Here is a 16,560-nt window from a genome sequence, read left to right as displayed (position 1 = left end):
GGTCATTGATAGCCCCACATGGGTATGTCATTTCATATTTAGTAATTATTCAGACCAGATCTTTGAAATGCCATTGCTGTACCGCTCCACATTCTGACCACCACTGTGTTATAAATTGCTGCATAGCTACTGAATACACATAGCATAAAATAAGCCCCAAGGTAGCTCTGATCTCAGACATGCCTAAGCACTTAACAGTAACCTGGAAAAGAGGTAGAGAAGAGATGATTTCTAGTGCCATTCAATTCCAGGTTTGGCCAACTTTGTATATTGGAATTGCTTCTTAAATGTCATACAAACGGGTGGAAAGTATATCTCATGCATCTGATTTTATTTTGCATTATGGTTTCCAGATGGTGGATTAACTGATGGACTAATCTTCACTTTTGATCTCCTTTGTTAGAAAAACAGTATGGAGTACTAGTCCCATACAATAACCTAATCTTGCAAATTGATGTTTCTTTTCTTTTTTGCTTACAATAGCATGGATCATCTGCAACATTGCCTGAATAAATGTACCATTTGTCACAAGCTAAAAAACTGTCATCATTAACTTGATTAATCAAATGCTGTAGTTAAAGATGGATTGAAAGCACAAAATAGTCAGCCCAGTGCCACGTAATGAAGAGATTAATTTGAACAAGACAACCAATTTTGTATAACAACTCTCATGCTTTATTTAGAAAGCCATCAATTAGTATATTTTTCCCATTGATGTACTGTTTTGTCTTGCTAAGCAACAAAAAAGGCAATTTGCTAAAAAGTCAATCTGCTTGCTTTAAAAAAGACAGAGTTAAGTACCGCCACACTCTTCAGTTCTATAATCTGAAACCTTGACTCTGATAGCCCAAAGGAAATTAATGATGGAATGGAAGCACTTACAATGGAATTATTCCCCTCTCAGGATATCACTAATTTTCTTTTCTATAATGTGATTATAATTCTGGTAGCAGGAGTCACAGCAAGGAAGGCCTATGAAGACTTTCATTCCTTCATTACCTGGGATGGAGATTAATGTAGCCCATATCGAGATGCCTGCTCTAGTCATGAGGGAAGTTGCTGAGCCACTAAAGCAGCTTCCATCTATTGTTTCATCCAAGAAAGGGCAGGGAATTGAAAAGGTGGCATTTTTAAAAAGCTGTGCCTTGATCTGTCCAATTCATGTATTCAGTAAACTGAGATGCACTAAAGAACATGAGGGGCTTACAGAGTATCCTATTTTGGATTCACCACACCCAGGAATGGAATCCTTCTCACTCAAGCAGGTAGTAGGCCTGAGGCCTATGAGGTGTAGACTGAGCTCTGCGCCAGTACAGTAAACGGTTAAATCCTGAGACCCCAAGATAATAATAAGGTTCCCTGCACTCAACGTTTAAAAAAGTTAAGCAGACGAGTCCACCTGGGCCCACCTCAAATGCCACCCCTCATCACAACACTCTGGTGCATATGCCATACAATCCTAGAAGATGAAGATAGTCAAACAGGCATGTAGGTAGGCATTCTTCCTCTCTGATATAAAGTCCAGTAGTGTGCATGGCTTTTTGTGGCATGCTACAGATCGCTATGACTTTAAAATTGGGCATCTTGAGCATTCACAAACCAGAACCTGAAAATGACGATCAACCATCTTGTTGAACTCCAGCATCTGGTTGTCAGTGGTACAGTTCCTCTGAGTATGGAGTTTCCATTTTCCTATCATGGCTAAGAGCAATTGGTAGACACAAGTAAATTACATATTGTGGGAAGAAGTAATTATTTTGTCTTCTGTTGCAAACCTACCAGAAAGCAACTGAGTTCCAGTTATTTCGGAGAAAACAAAAAGCTGTTCACTGTTCATAATCTTATAAGCATCTATCATATCCCTCCCCAGTTTGTCTTTTTTGTACATTAAAACAGCCACCATGTTCTGAGCTTTTAAGGGATCTCCGAGGAGTCCAGTATCAGGAACACTGTAATTATACTTGCCAATTAGGGGCACTCTCAGATGGCTGTGCTTCATCTGGAACCTTGATTTGACTGGAGCCCTGCACTATGACATACTTAACCTACCGGTTAATTCAGCCCTGATGTGATGAAATTATCAAGAGAAACACTAATGCCATAAATCTAAATACTGTGACATTTCCAAATTGTATGCTACACTGGTAAGGATAGACTAGATTGGATAGTTAGATGGTGACTCTTGAAAATGACCTTATAGAAACATTTCTTTCACAACATTTTAGCCTCATTTTGATTAATTAGATCTAGAAATTTTCCTCATTGGGGAAATAGCAGAAGATGCCAATCAACTGAGATTACACATGGAATCCATGTAATTTACCATCTGTCCCAGGTTAGGATGTATAACAGGCTCTCCAAAGACACACAGGTAAGCTCTTTTGTTAAATAAACTTCATCTTTTTTTTCTTTTCTTTTTTTTTAAAAGAATGCTTACATCAAAAATACTCTAGAGGGGAAAAAAGAAAGAAACAGGATGGATGTAACCTCCTACTAATGAGGCACTAATGCATAATTATTATAATACACACACTTCTCTCCATAGAGGAATATCTATAAACAAGAGAACGCTCTAGTTTGCGCCAATATACAAATTGTTTTTCCTCTTGTGGTTTTGTCTCATTGCAGCAATGTTAATGAATTTCATCTGAACTCAGTCATTTGCCGGCAAAACTTGCCTTTTTAATTCTCATTGTTGCCTCGCAAGAGTATACAGAGACATAGCACTGAATGAAATCAAGGCAACAGTGATTATGTAGGTCAGTGATTTTCAAACCTTTTCATCTCACAGCATACTGGCAAGGTGCTAAAATGGTCAAGGCACACCACCAGTTTTTGACAATTAACAAGCCACACTGTACTGCCAATGGGAGGCTCACATCCCCTAATTAGCCCTACTAATAAATGACCCTCTTCCAAATTTCTACACCTGGTGACCATTCACGGCACACCAATGTGCCACAGTACAGTGGTTGAAAATGGCATGTAGGTATCCTGTGCAGGTGTGCATCACTTAATGACTGGGATGTGTTCTCTGATCCCATTGTTATGCGATTAGGTCCTTAAGCGAACATTCAGACCAATCTAGTGCCTTTGTTGTGTACACAGACACTCTCTGGCAGACACTCACTGGCTTTGCAGGCTATTGGTAACTGATTGCCTCTTCTTTGCATTAAGAGCCTCTTTGTTGCATAAACAAACACTCTCCTGCAGGCTATGGAGACCTGATTGCCTCATTATCAGTCTCTTTGATTGCCGTCCTACATATGGTCCGTCATTAAGCGGAAGGTTGTTAAGCAATGCATTCTTTCAACTTTCGCATATTTTGTAGTTACAAGGAAATAATTCAAGATCTATTGACATTAGATGTTGATGCTATGATACACAAGAAACTGGCCTTCACTACCAATTCTGCTGCTTTAGAGACCCTTGAATAATGATAAATGGAAGCACTGGAATATTTTATTGTTCACTCATGGCCAGCACAAATCTCTACCCCATCACACCTGAGGTGGTTTAACAGGTTGCCAGCATCATCCCTCCTTGTATACATTTGCTCTCACCCTCCCTTCTGCACCTTAATACTGCCCCTCCCCCATTTCCACTCTGACTTTGGAAAGCGGAAGTGCCTGGAAGAACATTCTAGGTCACTGTTCTTCAACCTGTGGGTCGTAACCCCTATGGGTTTGTGAAGCCCCATTTGGGGGGAGGGGGTTGTTGCAACCTTTCCAAGTCTGTGAAAGAGAGGACTTGGATCCAAAATGGCACTACCTTATCAAAACTGAGTTCTTGATATAATCCTGCGCAGCCTCTTTTCTCTGTCTTTTCCTGCAATTCCTAAGGCCAGCCCTGCTCAGGCTGTGACCTCACAGCGTTCTTGTGAATACACAAGAGGTGGGGGAAATAAGACAGTTGTGGGTGGGCGGATTGGGTCCTGGGAGGGGGGCGGGGTTGGTTGTGACCAAGTGAAATATGTGGAGCGGTTGGTGAAGACATTGGTTGGTTGGCAACCTTCAATCTCGAAAGACTATGGCATAAGCCTACAGCACCCGGTATTCCCAGGCGGTCTCCCATCCAAGTACTAACCGGGCCTGACCCTGCTTAGCTTCTGAGATCAGACCAGATCAGGCCTGTGCAGGGTTAGGAGAGCCGGATTCAAACAAATACCTGTACTGAGCTGGGAAACTGCCTCGATAACCTTTGTCAAATCATTACTCTTAGCCTAAACTACCTCGTGTGACATATTACATAATAAGTGTGGCCTTTCAGGCCGTGAAAACAACTACAGGATTTAATAAATGAAATTATAATTATTATCGTAATTATTATATGGTTTGCATCATTTCTTAAAGAGCAACCTAGCGTCGGTTTCTGCACAGCAAGCTGAAAGGATGGAGTAAAAGCTGCTGGAAACCAAAGCAGCTCTGTTGAAAATATTCTGGTCACAAGGCACAAAATGTTAATGAAACATTCGGTTTTAAAAGAGTGTGTTTTAAGAATGAGTAAATCTGGGGCTTAGCTCGATGAATTAGGGTGGCTATAGCAAGGAAGCGGTGCTTGGGTACACTGAATATAGATAAATTGTGGCATATTAACGGAGAAAAAAAGAGAGATTTACTTTATAGTGTGTCTACTCTTTGCATCCTAATGGTGTAATGAAGTTTATTTACCACTGTGGAGATCAAACTCATTTTACCAGGGCCAGGCTGTGAACCTCAGTAAACCATGTTAACCCAGTAAACCAGTAAACCAAGGGAAAAAAATGTAACCAGAAAAGTGAAATGAGGAAAATAAGAAGCCCTTGTTGAGAAAAGGTACTGTGCTACATCACATCACTCTGCATTCTTCTGTTGTCGAAGCATACCTGAGGAAGGATTCTCCATCACCTTGACAGTGTGCTTTATTTCCACATGGCAAAGTTTATTTGCCTGAATTATTAATGCTGCTTTGTTGGTAGCTCTATCTTAATTTTCTTCTTTTCATTCACCTGTCACCGTTGTTTTTGATTTGCGTCTCACGATGATGAGGAAACCTTTGGGAAACACTGAAGTGTCACCCATTTTTTTTGCTCTCTTCTCAGATGATTCTGTCTTCACGATAAAACCAGACCGTTTTACTTTCCACCACCCCCGTGAAGACTGTCAATCACAGAGATTACGCTTTAAACTTAACCAAGTGGATACAAGATAGAATTTAAACTACATCTCATATGTCAGCAGAGAGTGTATCATGTACAAGCAGCAGAGCCAATGCAGGTCTCATTTCCTCTTCCCCACCCCGCAAATAAAAAAAAATCATTTGAGCAGTCATAAGTGTGTCCAGAATAATTAACCAACAGTGGTCAAAGTTACTGCAAATGGTCATCTAGAAAGCACCCTGATCTTCATTTTTTTCACATCCTTTTTTTTTAACTGTGGCAGATGAAGAGCCACAGTTCAGTGGTAGAGCAAAAGGTACCAGGTTTAGGGCACAATCCTAATCAACTTATCAGCACTGGCATAGCTGTGCCAGTGGGGCATGTGCTGCATCCTGCAGTCAGGGGACAGTTATGGAGGCCTCCTCAAGGTAAGGCAATGTTTGTTCCCTCACCTCGGAGTTGCATTGCCCATATGTCAGTGCTGGAAAGTTAGATTGTGGCCTTAGTCTCCAGCATCTCTGCTGGGGGGGGGGGGGAATTGGTCAAATATCACTTGCCTGAGACCTTGGAGATCCACTACCAGGCAAAGTAAATAATATTGGAACAGATGGACCAATGACCTGATCTGGCATAAGACAGTTTCTTCTTATCATCATTGTCATGTCGCCATCATCATGTATATTAAAAGCAAATTCAGGTGGCTGGTCAACTATCAGTCTGTATGAGAAATGGCCACCTATAGGCAAAGTAGTGATGTCTATGTAGAGTACTTGGGTCACCACCTAACTCAGCAAAACTATTCTTAATTAAAAGAAAAAGTTTCTCTCACTCTCACTCTCACTCAAGCATTGCCAGTTCTGACTGAAGCTGATTTTTTTTTTCCTCCCAACATTCTATAATGTCAGATATTCCTGGAGGCCCTGCTAAAATCGCCAGGATTTTATGCTGATTCCTGATGTCTCCAGGTCAGCCTTGGTGGATTGCCACCCCTAGTGAGTTTTCAGGGCCTAAATGAGCTTCCAGAGCCTTATAGAATGTTGAAGGCAAAGAGATGAGAAAATACCACAGCTGATCTTTTTTGGAGAGCAGGGAACACTTAGTTTGGCTGCTGCCTTTTGCTTGGGTGGAGAGAGAACACATTGCTGCTGTCCAATCATGGCTAAGCTAAAAACAGATTTACCTATTGTTTTCTATGGATAGTTCTTACTTCTGTCTTGGAGGTGGGGTAGGGTCTAAAGGAGCCTGTGCCCAAGCAGGCTGTGTGAGTCTACCAAATAAGAGCCCAATCCTGAGCTCCTAGTGCCAGCCTTGCGCCGGTGCTGAGTGTCGCAAACATGCCGCTAAGGCATGCTCGTGACACTCAGCACCGGCTCAGTGCCAGTCCATGCTGAGTCCAGCACCAGCTGGAAGCTTGCCGCACGTCACCCGAAGCAAGGGAAGAGCTCTGGGCAGCATAGAGGTTTGTTAGGGCAGGGGAAGGAGTTCCGGAGCAGGGGAGGGAGGAGGAGGGCGGTATGGAGGGAGAGAGTAGGGTGGGAGGGGGACAGGACTAGGGGACCTCTGCTGGATCCTTCCAGCCCAGCATGGGGCCTCTCAGCTCTGTGCCAGACTTGAGCAGCCCCATTGCAAATGTCCCCTTCCCCCAAGGAGACGTCAGCCGCTGCCTGGTGCCCATAGGATGCAGCAACAGCCATTTTGACTCCGCTGCTCCTCTGGGTGCTGGGCAGCTCAGGATTGGGCTGCCAGTCTATGGCCAAGAACTAATGAGATTAAATGTTGATGATGTTAACAGGGAAGAAAAAAAGGGAGAAAATGGAGAACAAGAATTGGCCTATTCAAGCCCTTAATGGTTTATAGAAACTGTCCTGAAGGGGACAGTTGGAAGGATGAACCCAGTGAGGTTGCGAAACTCTCCCTCCTGCACTGTATAGGAATATTTCAGGAAGAATGAAAGGTAAAAGAACACCTTTTCCCTTTCCCAGTCTCTAGACCAGGGGTGTTCAGCATAAAGCCTGGGGACTGGATGCAGCCCGTGGAAGCCGGAGTTTACCCGGCTCCCAGCCACTCCCAGCAACACCATCAGCTCCTCTCAGTTGTTACGCTGGGCTGCAGTGATCAGAGGGCTGCCCCCCTTCCCCTTGAAAGAAAGGGGAGGAAGGCAGCCCTCAGAACCGCCGAGGAGCCCGCCCAGTAGGAAGCCGCCACGTCTTCTACGATTTTGGAGGAGGTGCGCACCACTTCAAGTCCCAAAGGAGCTGTTCCCGCTGCTTCCAGCAGCACGGACTGCTCCTTCAGAGTTTTTTCGCTCCGCTGGAAGGCGCCCGGGAGGTGGGCGACATTCACCTCCTGGTCTCCTTCTAGCAATGCGAAAAAGCTCCGTTAGAGCCTTAGGTGCCACTAGAAGCTGCGTGGAAGGCTCCATCAGACCCTGCCTCCTCCCTCCCCCCTTATTTCAAAGGGGGAATGGAGGAGGCAGTGCGCCAAAAGTAACTGCAGTGACGATGACATCACTGCAATTATTTCTGGGTCAGGAGTGTGGGTGGTATCCTGACCCCTGGCAGGAAAACCACCAGGAACTCCACTGCTGTGCTGAGGTGTCACTGCTGAAAGGGCAGTCTACATGGTAACTGGGCTCTCTCATGTATTGAAAGTATGATCAAATTTGTATATTTTCTCTTCCATTTGCAGTCACTGAGTTCCTAGGTGGGAAAAAGTGCTTTTTGTCACGACTCAGACAATGACATCACTTAATGACATCATGATGGCATCATGAATGCTATATGACCCTCTGTATGAAATGAGTGATTTCTATGCTCTCCACACACACACACAGGGTGCAATCCTAATCCCTTATGTCAGTACTTTCCAGCACTGGCATAGCGGTGCCAATGGGACATGTGCTGCATCCTGCAGTTGGGTGTCACTCACGGAGGCCTCCTCAAAGTAAGGGAATGTTTGTTCCCTTCCCTCAGAGCTGCAATGCCCATATGTCAGTGATGGAAAGCACTGACATAAGGGGTTAGGATTGTGCCCACACACACACACACACACACACACACACACACAGAGAGAGAGAGAGAGAGAGAGAGAGAGAGAGAGAGAGAGCGCAATTAAATGCTCCCATTCAGGGCTGGCAACCAGCCTCAAACTAACCCACCATGGGACATTACCTTGCTTGCTATGTCTCTGTGATTCCGAAGATCTTGGCTAGCTCCCAGAATGCAGCATATAACCAACCCAGCATAGGCTGTGATGTTTAATAATAATGAGAATGATCATAACATAAGGAAAGGTTTTTCCCTCCCCTGTCTGAAACTTCCTCCTATGACTCCTGAATAACTTGACCAGGTTCCTGTTCCAGGCTACTTGGAGCCCTGAACACTCCTCTTAAACGCCGGTTCTAGAGCCAACTTGTGTTCCTCTATTTCAAACTGTAAACAGGGGTGCTGTTTAGGGAAGGCAGGAAATCAGAATGCCCGTTATTCTTTCTCAGGAGCCCTTATTGTTTCAGTCAGCTCATGAGCTCTCTACAAAGTTACCGTTTGCTGATGTTACATGTAGTAGGTTGAACATGCTGGGGGAAGCAAGATCTGGCCTGCTATCTCCATCCCCTCAAAGGCACATTTAGCACAATTTCTGCACATAGCCCATGTGCACATATACTGTGCATGCACAGACTGTCCATGTGATCAAGGACCCTGCAGAAACCAGGCATACACATAATCATGTTTTCTCCTGCACATTTTGTCTGTTCACCTATCTGTTCTTCAACCTTGGGTCATAGCCCCAATGGGATCACAAAGCCTCAGTTGTGGGGTCACAACAACTTACGGGAATGAAAACGGTTGAAGACCACTGGACTAGAGCACCACCAGGTAAAGGGGGAGGCACCTGGTGTACACCTGCAGGTTCCAGGAGACTGCATCACAGTCCTGCTCAGGATCTGAGCAATTGTGCTAAAATAGCTTTCACGAGTGCCAGGCTTCGTAGTAACGTTTTCTGCTCTCTCTAATAAGAATATTTGGTTACAGTGAACAGTGTTGGGAGAGTGTTATGGGGACAGGGACTGGGCAGTGACGGGGGCAGACAAAGTCCCGGGAGGGGGTGTAGGATCAATGGTAGGCCCCAGTCTCATCCTTCCCCATTCATCCCCTTCCCCAGAGTAAGCAATGGGACTACAACTCTGCACCGGCTATTTAGCCAACGTAAAGTAGCCCCTTGTCAGGCCGGGAGGCCCGATGCAGGGCTTTGGATCCAGCAGAACTGAGCTCCACCAGTCCCGCCCCCTCCCACCCCCGCCCCACCTTCCTTCTGCCCTCCCCCACCCCAGAATGCCTCCCTCCATGCCCCCACTAACCTCTCTGCGGCCCGCGCTTGCACAGAGTGCAGGACAATGGCTGGTCGGCCTCTGACCAGTGCCAGCCCAGCAAGGGCTCACACCAAGCCTGCTGCGGCACTGGGCCAATGCTGACTGCCACAAGTGTGCTTTATAGCACATTTGTGACAGTGTGCGCTGGTGGTGGGCCAGCTTTGTCGCATAGGATTGGGCCCTGAGGCTGCAATCCAATAACACTTTCCTTGGAGAAAGTCCCACTGAACACAATGGGACTTACTTCTGAGGAGTCATGCACAGGATTGCATTATGAGGCAGTCACCTCAGACAGCCGAATGGCGCGGGGGGGGGGGTGTCTCCTCTTCTTCTCCCTGCTCCTTTTTGAGAAGGAAAAGAGGAACGGAAGAGAAAGTGCACAGAAGGGGAATGTGATGGGCTAGAGTATTTCTGACACTCTAGCCCACCACTCCTTTCTTCTCCACACTTGCCTTCTTTCTTTGCAAGGAAGAGCTGAAGGAGAAGCAGGAGAGGCAGATGCTAGTACCTTGACAGATACAAGGGGCAGCATTTGGACTGCCATTTCAAGACGTAGGCAGTCTTGCACCAGCATGGCATGAAGTCAATCTTGCTTGTCCCGTTCTCTAATATATTTGTTCAATGTACACGCAAAGGTGGTGCTCAATATCATTAGCGCTCTCAAGCAGCGCAGACCGCGATAACATTGGGAGAAAGGGAACAAGCCAACATGGAAGTTTTGCAGGCAACACAGGCTACAACGCTTGCTGCTTGTTAGGCTGCTTAACTCACTTCAGGGAGCCTAGCAGTGTGGTGGATTGACACAACCAATGGCCACGATCGGAGCACAGTGAAGCATATTAAGTTCATTGAAATGAATGGGCTGTAGTGCCACATCTGTATGCTGGGTTGCAGCCAACTCCAAGATAGCAAAGTGTCCTAAACATTCAAGATCAACATGCTGGAAAATGCCATTGTTTGAGAAGTTTATTACTATGCAAAACACTTTTGAATTTTTTTTTTTTTTGAAACATGTTTCAAAATATTATGTGAGGCAGGCTGTTAGGAATGGAATGGGTACACTTCCCAAATCTCCAAGTTGCTATGAAGCATTTTAGGAGGACGTGTGCTTTTTCAACTTCCTATCAAAAAAGGATATATCACAGCAATTCTACTGAGAGAGCAATATTGGGAGACCATATGTACAAACATCATACCATTTCAAACAGACAAGGCTCATTGAAAAAAAAATAAAAACTTTTTTTTTCTCCCTCTGCCTTTGATTTCTTTCAGAAGGATGAAATGAAAGGGACAGTGATACATATTTTAAGCCCTGTGAATTCACAATGGGGCTTTAGAATAAAGAGGTAAAAACCTTTGAACTAAACAAAGGTCCAGCACAGTGCACTTCTTTTGCCCAAGCACCTTATAAAGGAAATTATGCTGGATGGAGGGACCAGCTGGCTTTTGCCATTGCACCTCTCCTGACACAACACAGCAGCATCACTTCCAACCACTATCAATCCACTGTATACCATGTCATTGACTCCTCTTGGTCCTGATCTCTTATCTCATAGAGATTTCTTTTCTAGTCAAATGCCCTGTGAAAGTATCCATTCCCCAGCCTTGCATCTGAGTGTCTCTTTGTACTCTCCCAAAGCCTGTAGCCTAGCAAGCTGCATTAAGTTGATTAAAGTGGTACTATAGACAGTTACTTAGGCTCTTACTCTGCCCTTAGATTAAAGACAAGACAGCATCCTCCTTTCAATAGTTCTTTTTCCCCCTCTCCCTCTCGCAAAACTGCAACTTTCAAAAGGGTCAGTAAAAGACAAAGGCTCTTATGAACCGAAGAAGGAAAAAAGGCTTTTATGACAAATGATTTCTAATTTCCCCTTTGTTCCAAAGAGCAGCAGTTATGCTGCCAGAAACATAACAAGCCATCAGGAGGCCTTGATGGAAAGCTTCTACCAAAGGCTCCTGGAAAAGAGCTTCCGACAAGTACCAATCATTTTCTCTTAGGAAAAAAAAAAAACTTCTCTGAAGAGAAATGCTTACTCCATCAGCCTGAAATCTGGAAGGGAAGAGACTAAGAGAGTGGAAAGCATTTTGAGCAATGTAGAATGAGAAGCTGAGAAAGAGGCCGAGTGGAAATGATTTTCATTTTTAATGTGGGAGGTGGTTAAGAAGAAAGTGGGGTGTGTATGCAGGAGGCTGCTTGCTTATGTCTCAGAGATTTGGTATTGTTTCTTCGCAAAAGATGCAAGCACTTCAGGGGTCTCATCAACATCTTTGAATAGCTCAAGAATGTGTCATTTACAAAACGAAGGCTCTCAAACAGGCCAAGATTAGGAACAAACAGTGGCATTTTAGCTACCTTTTCCCCCACTGCAGACGTTTGCTGTCCTGTTCATGTAACCACCACCATCATCATCATCATGAATATCCACGTGCCATTGTTCCACAAAAGCATTCACAAAGCGGTTTATATAACAAATAAATTGTTCCCTTTCCCAAAAGGGCTCACAGTAATATGGGAAGCATACAGAGGAATCTAGCCACATAAGGAAATTTTACCCAGTAGTCAAAAATTATGAAAACAAGCTGTGGAGTAACACTCTCTTTGTCACGTTGCTGGATATCTCAAACAAGCAACTTCTCAGTTATGTTAGAATTGCTGTAAGAAACCACAGGCCACCTTCTACCTGGAATCCACAGTTAATCTGAATAACAGCCCAATTCCATCTCTGGCAGTGCCAAAATGGCTACTGCTACAAGGGGCTCTTTAGCTACCTTCTGTCCCTTCCCCTGAGGAAGGGCGCAGGGGCTGCAATGTGTCTCCTCCAGTCTGCGCCAGCTTGCCACTGGAGCTCCCCTGCCATCAGCCTCCCAGTGCTGGATCCAGAGCCGATTGGCACAGACCCAGCACCAGTGCGCCTTGTTCTCCTGGTGCCATAAATATGCTTTACGGCATGTTTACGGAACCCATCTTTTCCAGACCTGCAGAGCACATACCTGCCCTGATGAAAAATGATAGCAACAATGGTGACCTATGCCCTCATAGCAATGCTATACTTCATGATAAAGGCAACCACTTCCCATACATTGCTTGGGACATGATGTGTTGATAGTAGTGGATCAGACCTAGAGCAAGAGCAGGCAGGCTAGTAGAGAAGATACATATGTAGTTCACAACTAACAGAATCTTCAGGGGGCAAGTTGGATTCGCAGTGTGGAGGGAAAGGTGAGATTCCCCTCATCCTGCACCTCGACCCTGATCCATCCCCTACCATGGCTGCTTTTTGAAAAAGAAAAAAATTGTTGAGCATTCCAGCCACATCATGTGGTTTCTAAAAGTGATTCTGAGATGAATGATCACCCAAGCAGTCAACATGCTGAGCTTCACTGAGTAAACCACATTGCAGTGGCATAGCTAAGGGGGTGCAGGGGGTAGCAGATATACCGGGCATCAAGCTTTAGGGGGGCAACAAGCTGAACTTGACACTTGTGACCAAAACTATGAAAATCTTGGTATATATGATTAATACCATCATGTTATATATCATTGGAAAGGTAATTTAATGTAGAATGCAGTGAAACAAACCCCATTGGAATATCTGTATTCTAACAAAAGTTATGGCTAATTAACCAGAAAATGATAACACAATTGCCTTATAGAACAAAAAGTGGATTTTCTTAACTCAAAACTGACCTATGAGACTGATGGTTGTTCAAGAGGTGCCCCTCTTATATTTAGCAAGAGAAGAATAACCATCCCTCTTCACCCCAATACAGTGTCTTGAACCTATCAGGGGCACACTTTTTATTTACTTAATTAATTTGATTTTGTCCGGGGGGGGCTACAAATCTTCTTTGACCCCAGATAGCAGATAGATGCCTTTTCACTTTTGAAAAAGCCCAGACGTGACATCACTTCCGGTTGTAACATCATTTCTAGGGCAACATTTTGAGCTTGGCACTGGGCTACACGATCATTAGCTACGCCACTGCCACATTGTACAATTTGACTTTTTAACTCATATGATATGAGCATCATTTTGATAATTCACCTTCCTTCTTTTGGTTTGGGGCTTCTCTTTTTCTCTGTTCACGTAGGCAAGACTTCCAATCGCTTACCTAACCATCTTGATGCCAAATCTCCCAGTCCAGGATCTTCTGACACAACTCATCTCCTGGTAACCATGGTCTTTGTTGATTCTCTAGACTTTGTTTACCTCCAAGACTCTGCTACAGACTACGCCTGCACAGAGAATTTCTGCCATGCACCATGTATTATCCTACTGTAGGCAGAGCTGCATGTGGTATTAGTGCAATAGAAAACAGCCAGGATTGTTATCTGCCTCCACCTAAAATTCCTAGTTAAACAGGAACAATTTCTTGTGCCATCATCCCTTCCATTTTGCGCACAATGTAAATGCAACAGCATAGTAGTCAATGCACAGCCTATGTGGACCAGCCTAGAGAGTCAGTGTGTCAAGGTGACATTCAGCACACTTGGTTTCCCACCCCCTACCATATCTGCCACTCAGGCACCTGAGCACAAGGACCAGGCATGTACAAAACACACCTTTGTACTTTGCTTTTCACACTTCCTTGCATAAATCTCTTTCTGACCCTGTCTAACTGGTACACAAGCATTTTAGTGTCTTGGGTTCCTCTATTTTATTTTAGTCCAGGAAGAAATTGTGATGATATGTACATGTGTGTAATGTAGCACAAAGATATGCTCACTGAGGCATGCAAGCAAAATGTGTCAGTTTTAAAACGCGCACATACAGGCACACTCTACATACCTGCTTCAGTCCTAGACAAACACTAAACTCAATGGCTCTTGAGATCAAGGGACAACCTAGTTATTGCATCAATACACAGATTTTTACCATCTTCTGTACCCTACAGCTCTTCTAGAATGTAATATCCTGTGTTCAACCTTTAAAACGTAGGCATCTACAGATATTTCAACGTCAAAGTGTTCCGATACGGAAAACCTTTGCCTCCTTATGTTGTGGACACTTTAAAAAAAGCCGTCCTCACAGACAAATTGGCATCAGTAAACCATGAGAACCAGAATTATGCAGGATACTAATGTACAATTAACACAGTCATGTAAATACGGTCCTTTTTTAAAAAAACAAAAACAAAAACAGCCTTCCATTTCTACCAGTGAAATGGCTACAAATGGGTTGCCATTAACTTTTGTAACTTGAGTAGGTGCCTGCAAAGGGCCAGGTGGTGTTTATGCAGATGAATGAGCATGTTACAATGTGTTCTTCCTTTTGGATAAAACATTAATGTATCAGATGTGACAAATCAGATGTTCATCTTCCGCACTCCTGCATTATTTTACATTGAGAATTAGATAATGTGCTGGCTTAGCTTTTTGCGGAGGCTTTTCCTCCTCCTTTTCTTTTTCTGGAGGTTAAGTTTATATATAAAGTTCTCCTGACACCCTGCATAATCATTGCTGCAAAGTCTATTACAAGCTGGCTAGGTACCATAGTGAACCTCACACCTACAGGTACCATGCCTTTTGTACTCCAGTTAACACCCATCCTTGCAATTTAGAAGCAGAAATACTGTCATAATGCCATCAGCAAAGAGAATTAGGAAGCAGCCATTCCCCCCCCCCTTCTTACTAACATACCAGGCATTGGCAATGCTAATCCTTTCCACAGACAAATGCATGATCAACATTTGTCAAGCATCGAAACGGCTGTGCAACAACTTGGCAACAGTATCAGAGCTCCCAAGCCATGACACCGCTAATCCAGGGCATCTCGCAATCTCTATGCAAGGAGCCATTAACCCGACACAGACTAGACAAAGGCTGTCCTTGCTGAGGACTGAACATGGACCTGGACATGCATGATGTCTGCCACAAGAATGCCCTGAGATGCTCACAGTGTGATCGATATTGATGGGGAAACCTTTCAGTGAGGGCAATTAAGTTGAAAACAACCAGAGCTCTATCTGGAGTACACTGGGCTTAACAAAACATAAGTGGACTGTATTTGATGGAGTCAGATCATTAGCCCACCTAGCCTAATCTTATTTACTGCAATGGGGTGAAACTTTCTAGGTCTCAAACAGATCTTCCACCTCAGCTTCCTCCCCTGCCCACACTTTTTTTTTTTTTCCCTAGAGTTTCCACGGATTGAACAAGAAACCTTCTGCACACAAAGCCATGTAGAGTCTGGCTATTGTTACTCATGTTCTAGTCTAGTAGCACCCTTTTTAGATCACGGAATTGTAGCTTAGACCAGGGGTGTCAAACTCGTTTCATACAGAGGGCCGAAGTTAGCATGCTGAGGGCCAGAAGTGATGTCATTAAGCAGAAAGTGACATCACTAAGCAGCTGATGGCCAGAAATCAGCACCATGTTCTCCTATAGAAGCTCATTAGCTACAAATGACAGAAGAGAAAATACGTAGAACTTGTTCATGTTTCATGATATGGGAAAGTCCAATTTTCGTGTGGGCTGCCATTTCAGTAGTAACACCTCAGCACTGCTCAGCAACTGAGAGCCTGAGGACCAGATAAAAAGCTTCTGGGGACCGCATCCAGCCCCCTTATTTTTGACACCCCTGGCTTAGACTATAGTCCCTAGAAACATCCTGTCAAGATTACTGCGCAGTGTTGTATTTGGGGTTGCTTTTGAACACTGAACCAAAACTGTGTTTTGTTCAAAATCTTACTGCTAGACTATGGATTGGGACTGGCCAGGTTAAATGCACTTCCCTCACTACCAGTCTAATTCTGAACACAAGTCAAAGTGCTGGTTTTAACCTGTAAAGTTTTGAATGAATTTATATGGTACCTAAAGGACCAGCTCATCCCACACCTACTCTCACCTTTTACAATCATCTATTGTCCTTCTCTGGGTGTCCCCACAGGTTATATAGATGAATGGGAGGCAGGGGGGCTGGAGCTTGAGGACTTCCCCTGCAGTAGGAGTGATGATGTCATCAGCAGGAGCCCTCAGGTGCGTCCTTTGAAACTTTCCACCAAAGACCTCAGCAGAGGTTGGGGGAAGCAAACAGAGAAATTTTCCTAGGTA

At 44.3% G+C, this 16,560-nt stretch overlaps 1 pseudogene; it reads right to left on the bottom strand.

The window, feature by feature from the left end:
* Nucleotides 1–4,037: 4,037 nt before the first annotated feature.
* LOC136650033 (5S ribosomal RNA) lies at nt 4,038–4,157 on the bottom strand (annotated as a pseudogene).
* Nucleotides 4,158–16,560: the final 12,403 nt, after the last annotated feature.

This window comes from Tiliqua scincoides, chromosome 4 (genome assembly GCF_035046505.1).
Source record: "Tiliqua scincoides isolate rTilSci1 chromosome 4, rTilSci1.hap2, whole genome shotgun sequence".
Classification (NCBI taxonomy): Eukaryota; Metazoa; Chordata; class Lepidosauria; order Squamata; family Scincidae; genus Tiliqua; species Tiliqua scincoides.
The sequence above is the reverse complement of the archived record's forward strand: the minus strand, read 5'-3'. Positions and strand labels throughout refer to the sequence as shown.